The 8,362-nt window shown below is 42.8% G+C and overlaps 1 long non-coding RNA gene across 1 annotated transcript; it reads right to left on the bottom strand.

Moving 5' to 3' along the window:
* Nucleotides 1-5,111: 5,111 nt before the first annotated feature.
* On the bottom strand, nucleotides 5,112-7,205 carry LOC309330103. Its single transcript, XR_014151261.1, has 2 exons — nucleotides 6,989-7,205; nucleotides 5,112-5,896 (listed from the first exon to the last, which is right to left on the bottom strand). It is a non-coding gene; the product is annotated as an uncharacterized lncRNA (long non-coding RNA).
* Nucleotides 7,206-8,362: the final 1,157 nt, after the last annotated feature.

The raw sequence follows: 8,362 nt of genomic DNA, 5'->3' as shown, positions 1-8,362 counted from the left end.
GGTGAACGGCAAAATTTGTAGGGTAGGTCTTCTGTTTGCAGATCATTAGAGTATGAGAGGTTGGTTTTGGCCCAGCCTTATTTGAATTGGGAGAAACAGCTGATGGGTTTTGAGGGCAGCAAAATAACTTTTGGCAAAGCCAGCAATACCTCTTGGTTCTAGGACAATTTGCATGACTGCTTGATGTGGATCTCAGGTAGAGGTGTATGGAACAAATACTCTGAAGCAAAACTCCATAACCAAAACCACTATGGTTCTTCTTGACAGTCTTCTAATTTCCCAGGACATTTCAGAGGTGTTTCATCCAAGCAGAAAGGCTTGAAATCTGCTTTCAAATTTCGCTGTACACGAAGGGTGAAGAACATTTTGCCCTCTGGATAATAGATGAAATACAATTCCCATCAGCCTCAGCAAGCATGGCCAACAGCCAGGGGTGATGGCAGCTGTAGTTCAGCAACAATTGGGAGACAAAATCTATCCACACCTGTATTAGATAATGAGGAGGTGAAGATGCTCTGGGAGGTACCCCCTGGAGAAGCATATGCTCCATGTTTTCCAACAGAAAATGAACAAATCTTGGAACAGATACTCCTCTAGCCCCAAGAAAGAGATTGTTCTCAATGAGAACTGAAAGCTTCTACCAGTCTGCTTAAGGGCAACAGTGATGAGAAGGTAGGTCACTCTCTGCAGTTCGTTCTCTGGGTGATCTGAAGTAGATCTGTTAGGGATTGAAATTCCAAATATTTCAGCAGAAGCAAAATGAACTGCCTATGCTTCCATGGTCAATGTCCAGAGAACCTTCCTAATTGTTAAGAATTGTTTGCTGGTGGAGCAACCAGCCTCTGGGCATCCATCTTTCAGGAGTGTTATATTTGCAAGATCCCTACACTGAGCAGAGGGTGGTCGTGGGTTGCATGAGCTCGATGGTCCTTCTCAACCCCAAAATACTATGATCCTAAAAGTCACGTTTTCAGATTTTATTTCCCAGTCACGAGCACTACATACCAGCAATGTTAAAGTTTTGTTAAAACAAGAAGAGCTATGTAGAATGACTTCAGATGCTGGCATCTGACTTTGTATGATACATCTTCAGACAGGGCTCTGCCTCCCAGCTGAATGTTTTCCATGTGGAAATAAATTCTAATTACAGTAAGTAATTGAGCGCTCTGTTTATGAGCATGAGTTGCTCACAAACCTCAGAACATGCAAGCTACACCCTACAGGTCCTTTTCCTCATAACAAACTAAAGCCACATTCTTGTATGAGATGCAATCTCTCCGTTCCTGAGGTTTCGTCAATTGAAATCAAAGGAATCATCAAAACGATCAATGTGTCTCTGGTTTCTAGCGTTTAAGCTGTGCAAGAACAAGGACTGATGGATACAATCTTGCCACACGAGGTTGTTTCTTTTTTTTATAATATTTTTATTAAGTTTATGAAATACAGAAAAAAGAATAAAAGACAGATATAAGAAATAGAATAGAAAAGTTGCGAATTTCCATGTTCTTTTTTTCAGCACATCTAATGGACTTCCCCGCATCTTCCTAACTCTGCGTTCTCTGTGATACAAAACATCAGCAATTTGTTAACTTATTTCAAAACTTATTGTATCTTTCATTTTATCATGTTACCTAGTTTCCAAAGTGTTGTAACCCACATCTTATACGTTTTAGCTTAAACATAATAAAGTTATTTCATTATTCCACCTCTGACTTCTTGTACCTTAATTTCCATTTCATTAATTTACAATTGCTGAAGCTAGAGTTTCTAAAAAGTGCATTTTTTAACATTCATACAACTTATAATGTTTTTTCAAATAGTCTTTAAATTTTTCCCAGTCCTCCTCGGTTGTTTCTTCTCCCAAGTCTCGGATTCTGCCAGTCATTTCGGCCAGTTCCATATAGTCCATCAACTGCGTCTGCCATTCCTCCAGCGTGGGTAAATCTTGTGTCTTCCAATGCTTAGCAATCAGGATCCTTGCTGCTGTGGTAGCATACATAAAAAAAATTCTATCTTTCTTAAGTACTCTCTGGTCCACAATGCCCAGAAGAAAGGCCTCCGGTTTCTTAGGTAAGGTAAATCTAAATACCTTTTTTAGTTCATTATGAATCATCTCCCAAAAGGCCTTCACTTTCGGGCAAGTCCACCAGAGGTGAAAGAATGTCCCTTCCACCTCTTTAAATTTCCAACATTTATTGTCCGACAGGTGATATATCTTAGCAAGTTTGACTGGGGTCATGTACCACCGGTATATCATTTTCATAATATTTTCCTTCAAGGCACTACATGCCGTAAATTTCATTCCGGTGTTCCATAACCTTTCCCAGTCTTCAAACATAATGTTGTGCCCCAAGTCCTGCGCCCATTTTATCATGGCGGATTTGACTGTCTCGTCCTGTGTATTCCATTTAAGCAGCAAGTTATACATTCTCGAAAGTAGTTTATTTTTTGGCTCTAACAGTTCTGTCTCTAATTTCGATTTTTCCACCTGGAATCCAACCTTTTTATCCACTTTAAAAACCTCCTGGATTTGAGCATAGTGCAACCAGTCTCGCACCTTGTTTTTCAATTTTTCCAAGCTCAGCAACCTCCAATTGTCTCCAATTTTTTCAATTATTTCCCAATATTTAGGCCAGTAGGCTTCCATGTTAAGTCTCTTACGTGCCTTGGCCTCCACCGGTGAGAGCCACCTCGGAGTCTTACTCTCCAATAAGTCCTTATATTTTGTCCAGACCATCAAAATTGCTCTTCTGACAATATGGTTTTTAAACAATTTGTGAACTTTAACCTTGTCATACCACAAATATGCATGCCGCCACACGAGGTTGTTTCCACTGATCCGAACAATGTTCTGGTGAGGTACAGTAAGCCATCAGAACAGAAGATGATACAGCAGGGGTGGGCAACCCTATTTTTCTTCTGAGGGCCACATAGTCTCAAGGGCGATATAATAAATTTTTATTTATACCCTGCCCTTCCCAGTTCAGAAAACCGGACTCAGGGCAGCTAAAAACAAATTTAAAACACTTAATGGATGCAACAACAACAACAAAAAAACAGTATAAAATACAGTCTAAAACGTGAATAACAATAAATTCATAATTCAAAAATCAATTTAGGGGGAAAATCCATCCAATAAACATTAGATGGCTAGCTGGCTAAATTAGTCCTATTTGGGCCAGTGAGGAGACCAGGGGAGAATTAGCTGTGGGATCCCAGAGCAGTTAAAGGGGAGCATAAAAAGGGGAGGGGGAGGGAAGGAAGGGGAATAAAAGATCAGGCTAAGTTCAAATTGAAAGCCAGGTGGAATAGTTCTGTCTTACAGGCCCTGTGGAAGGAAGTTAAATCCTGCAGGGCTCTGTCTCATGGGACAGAGCATTCCACCAGGTTGAAGCCATTACTGAGAAGGCCCTGGTCCTGGTGGAGGATAGTCTGGCTTTCTTAGGGCCTGGGACCTCTAAACTATGATCATTCATGGACCTTAAGGTCCTCTGTGGGGCATACCAGGAGAGGCGGTCCCGTAAATACGAGGGCCCTAAGCCACATGATGATATGATGGGGCCTCATGGATACCCTGAAATTGGATGCTGAGAAGGAACATTTTAATAAATAAAATTTCTCATTTGCTTCTTTGTTCCCTTCCATCAAAGGTAGGCTGACTCCAAAAATGGATGTTCACTAATGCCTCCTTGGTTGTGATTGAGTAGATGTTGCTCAGAGTTCCAGCCAACCATGCCCTCTTATAAGCTACTCCATTCCATTCTCCTAAACACCCCTCCTAGTTTTCCATTCCCACACCCCAAATACTGTGTTTTGTGCCCCCTGAACATGCTCAACCCTCATTGGACTGTTTTGATCTAGCCAGCTGAATTTGTTTTGTTCTTCTAGAAACGTTGTGGTTTCTTCCCAGAGCCTGCTCATAGCCCTCTCTCAGGAGGCATTTATTTAATGAATTTGCTATTAGAATCTGATTGTCGGACCAAGACCACCTGAGCACAGCAGTTCACGGATTCATAAGCTCAAGACTCGATTACTGTAACACTTTATATATATACCTTAACACTTGTTTCTGATGCAGAAGCTGCAGCTAGTGCAGAATGCAGCAGACAAACAGGTCGCAGGAGGAGGCGACTGACAATATGCTACTCCAGTCCAAGAGAGCTGCACATATTTCCTGGGCCTTGTGTTCATTTAGAAAGCCTTCAAGATCACATGGTTCCTTGTGCTCTGCCCCAGTTGCTGAGGTCTTCTGATGGAGAATTTTGGGTGGTCTCACAGGACCTTGGTGTTCAGCTAGCTTCTGCTAGGGGGCAAGCTTTCAGTGTAGCTTGCCTCCCCCATGGAACTCCTTGCCAGTGGAGACTCAGCAGGAATCATTCCGACAGGGCTTTCAAAGTCTCTGGGATTACTTGCCAACTAACTTCTACTGATACCGATATTATTATTTAACCTTTTTACAGTGGCACCTCGGGTTAAGAACTTAATTTGTTCCAGAGGTCTGTTCTTAACCTGAAACTGTTCTTAAACCGAGGTACCACTTTAGCTAATGGTGCCTCCCGCTGCAGCCACGCTGCTGCCACGCAGTTTCTGTTCTCATCCTGAAGCAAAGTTCTTAACCTGAGGTACTATTTCTGGGTTAGCAGAGATGTAACCTGAAACGTCTGTAACCTGAAGCGTCTGTAACCCAAGGTACCACTGTACTGTAATTTGGAAGTAATACTGTGTTTTTAGGTTGTATACCACCTTGTGATCTCTCATACAAATGTGCAATTTGTATCTATTTAAGTACTTAAATTAGCAAAATAAAACTGTGCTGGAAATGGTTGTTGAAGGACAGCATAAATTCTGTGAAACAAAGCAGTCTCCATTAACGTTATCCGCTCAACTCCACTGTTCAACTCCACTTATTTAAGGGTTTCTAATGGTTATCTGGAAGACACTTCTGCTATAGAATGAGGGCCCCAAGGTATCATATGGAGCCGGATGCTGCTGCAACTGTGCTGACGCTAAGCTGGTCTAGGTCAGCTCAATTCCTGGACAGGAGGCAACAAGTGAACCGTACGCATTGCCACATTTCAGTTCAACCATAGAAGAAAAAGGGGAGGCAAATGTTTTGCGATGCAATTGAAATTTTAATATGAGAGCATAGAGATGCAAATAGTTCAGTGAAAAGGGCAAATAGAATACAGACTGAAAGACACCATGTTCCATAATACTTTCTTCCCACAAGAAAAGAAGGGTCGTAGAACAGGATAGAAGCAGATCACAAACCAAAATGGTATACCATGCATGTTCAGAAATGGGAGCATTCACAATCAGGGTTGCATTTCCTTTTTCTTTTTGGGAGGAGAGAGATCTTCTTAGGACATTACACTGGGGAATTTAGGGAAGGGCCTCAGTGTGGCATTCATATTGCAATCTCTCTCTGGCTCTTTCTCCCAATTCCATAATTCCCAATTCAGATGCCACATGTTGTTGCTTGTGCCAGTTCTGATGCTGGGTGTTCAATCTCTCGGAAGGAAGTGGTAAGAACTGGTCTAGCTCTTCCTTTATTTTTGTTTGCCCCATTGTTCTTCCATGCACATTCTTCTTCGGTCTTGATTTAGAATTGGCAGCTACCATAGTTGCATGGTAGCTGGGGCTGAGAGTAGAAGTCGGACACGTTGGAGCCACCACTGCCATACAGAGAAGGTCTGCCGAGAGGGTATCTAGCACATGGGTTGTACTGCTCAATGCAGAAAGGCTGGTCAGGGCAACAGAGAGCTGGCCCTGGGATGGTCAGGACAAAAGGTGGTGGTCGGATGGTCACTGTTGAAGGAGGGCACTGGGCGTAGCAAGGATCCTGCCACATACCAGAACGACGGCCATAAGACATCTTTGAGGTTTAGAGGTGGATCTAAAAGAAGAGTCAGTGTTAAGCAGAATTCCCAGAAGTTTGAGACAGACAGAGGTTAAGGGCTCTTGGTCTGTTGGATCAGACCAAAAGGCCATCTACTTGCACACCATGGAAAAGATAATCCGATCGCTTGGTAACTTCCTCTTTGTGGGACACATAGCTGGGCAGTAATATATTATGGATTATCTAGCTCTGTATTTTCCTCATTGAGTAAAAAGTTGTTCTTGTAAATCTACATGGCCTTCTCCAACTCTACAATTTAGATGAGCCAGTCTTCTGGCTCGATATAAGCAATCCCTGTAACAAAATGAGAAAGTGCAGAAAGGCCCAGGTCTAAATAGTGGTGGTATCAGTTTAAAGGACCTCTCATAGAAAGAATGGGAAATACTTCAGCCTGACACAGTTTAGGATAGATAGTCCAAGGGCCTGGTAGTTTCCTCTTGGTGGGACTTGCAGCTTCATGGTAGAGCTATGTAGAAGGCAACAACTGCTGCCCCCACTGCTATTGCTACTGCAAAGCTTGTGAGTTCTAGCAAAAGGGAAGCTACCTTCCATTTGGACCAATGATAAACCTCAATCAAGTATCTCATCAAAGCATGTAAATCAGTGGTGAGAAACCTGTGGCAACAACTGGCAACCATACCTCTACCACAAAGGTTTTGAATTCTACTGAAAAGGAAGCAACCTACAATTGGACTTTCTACCCCAATAACAATATTCAAGAAAGATTCTCAACCTTGCTGGTAAATCCGTGGTGAGGAACCTGCGGCACTGTAGAAGGTGCTGGACTGCTGCTCCCATTTGTTGGAGAGTTGGAGTCCAATGACATCTGGAAGACTGCATGTTCCTCACCTATATTGTAAGCCCCAGAGAGCTTTTGCCGGTTGCACTACCCCAACCCACTACAATATTCCTACAAGCAAAGAAGAAGCAACACAGGCTGATTTGCTTGAAACCCTCCCACAATGCAGCAAATCCCTGAGCCTACTTATCCTCAACAATCAGCAGCTACTGACAGACCCCTGCAGAACTGTGGCACACTTAGAAGAAGAAAAAGAAATGGCCACAGTTCCAGAATCCAAGTGGACTTACCTATTTCTCTGAGAAGTGCAGAAATTAAGATAAGTGTTTGGAGGAAGCCTAGAGCAAAGGCTTTTTATACTGCTTGGTGGTAGCAGGAAGCGTATTTAATACTTCCTTTTTTTCCTCAGGGGGTATGATGGTGAGCTGATAAATTGCCACAGGGAAAATCCCAGATTGCTTCAAAGAGCTGACACCCTTTCCTTTATAATCTAATATTCATGAATTATCACCTCACTTTCATCATACATTTCTCTCGAACTCTGTATCAAAGTCTTTTACAATACCAGTGGCTGCATGATGAATATTTCAGCCGTGCATGGACAAAGTGCCATGACTCAGCATTTCGTCTTCTTGAAGCTGCTTCCCGGAAAATTGTACATCACCATCAGCAAGTGGTTTCGGGACATAGCTGGTACTGGTGGTCATCAGGATAGAGTCACTGTCAATACCTTGAAGCCACTAATTTGGCCACTCAATTCTCCCTTCATGGAAGACCCTGAGAAGATGGGGATCTGGAAAAGGTGCAGAATAAGGCAACCCAAATGATAAAGGAGCTGGAGCAATATCAGCAAAGCTTGCAACATTTGAAAAGCTTGCAACTCTTTAGAGAACAGACAAGAAAGGGGAGAGAACATGATAGAGGTCTGTGAGATTATGTTGGTGTGGACAAAGTGGACTCTCTCTCATAATACTACAACCCAATGGGGCCATCCAATGAAGCTGAATGTTAGAAGATCCAGGTGAGATGAAAAGAATTATTTCTTCATGCAGTGCATAGTTAAACTATGGAATTCACTCATTAATATACAGTGGTACCTCGGGTTAAGTAATTAATTCGTTCCGGAGGTCCGTTCTTAACCTGAAACTGTTCTTAACCTGAAGCACCACTTTAGCTAATGGGGCCTCCTCCTGCTGCTGCAACCACCAGAGCACAATTTCTGTTCTCATCCTGAAGCAAAGTTCTTAACCCGAGGTACTATTTATGGGTTAGTGGAGTCTGTAACCTGAAGCGTATGTAACCTGAGGTACCACTGTATAGTGATGGCAACGAACCTTGGAAGACTTTAACAGAGCAATAGACAAATTCATGGAGGCTATCAATGGCTCCAAGTCATGATGGCTGCCCATTACTTATTCCACTCTTGACCAGTGGCCATGCTAGCTGGGCCTGGTGGGGGTTGTAGTGCAACAACAGCCACAGTACCACAGCTTCCCTATGTTGGTACTAAACCAATGCTTGAGCTAAACCTTGCTGCCTGTACCACCTCCATCAAAGCACAGTCTTCTTCTAATGCAGGAATAGGGAACCTGTGGTCCTCCAGATGTTATTAGACTATAGTTGTCATCACCAAACCTGATAGTTATCCACTCTGGCTGTGGTTG

Source organism: Podarcis erhardii (assembly GCF_964252035.2).
Source record: "Podarcis erhardii genome assembly, chromosome: 15".
NCBI classification, from domain to species: domain Eukaryota; kingdom Metazoa; phylum Chordata; class Lepidosauria; order Squamata; family Lacertidae; genus Podarcis; species Podarcis erhardii.
Note: the sequence above shows the minus strand (reverse complement) of the source record. Positions and strands in the feature narration are given on the sequence as shown.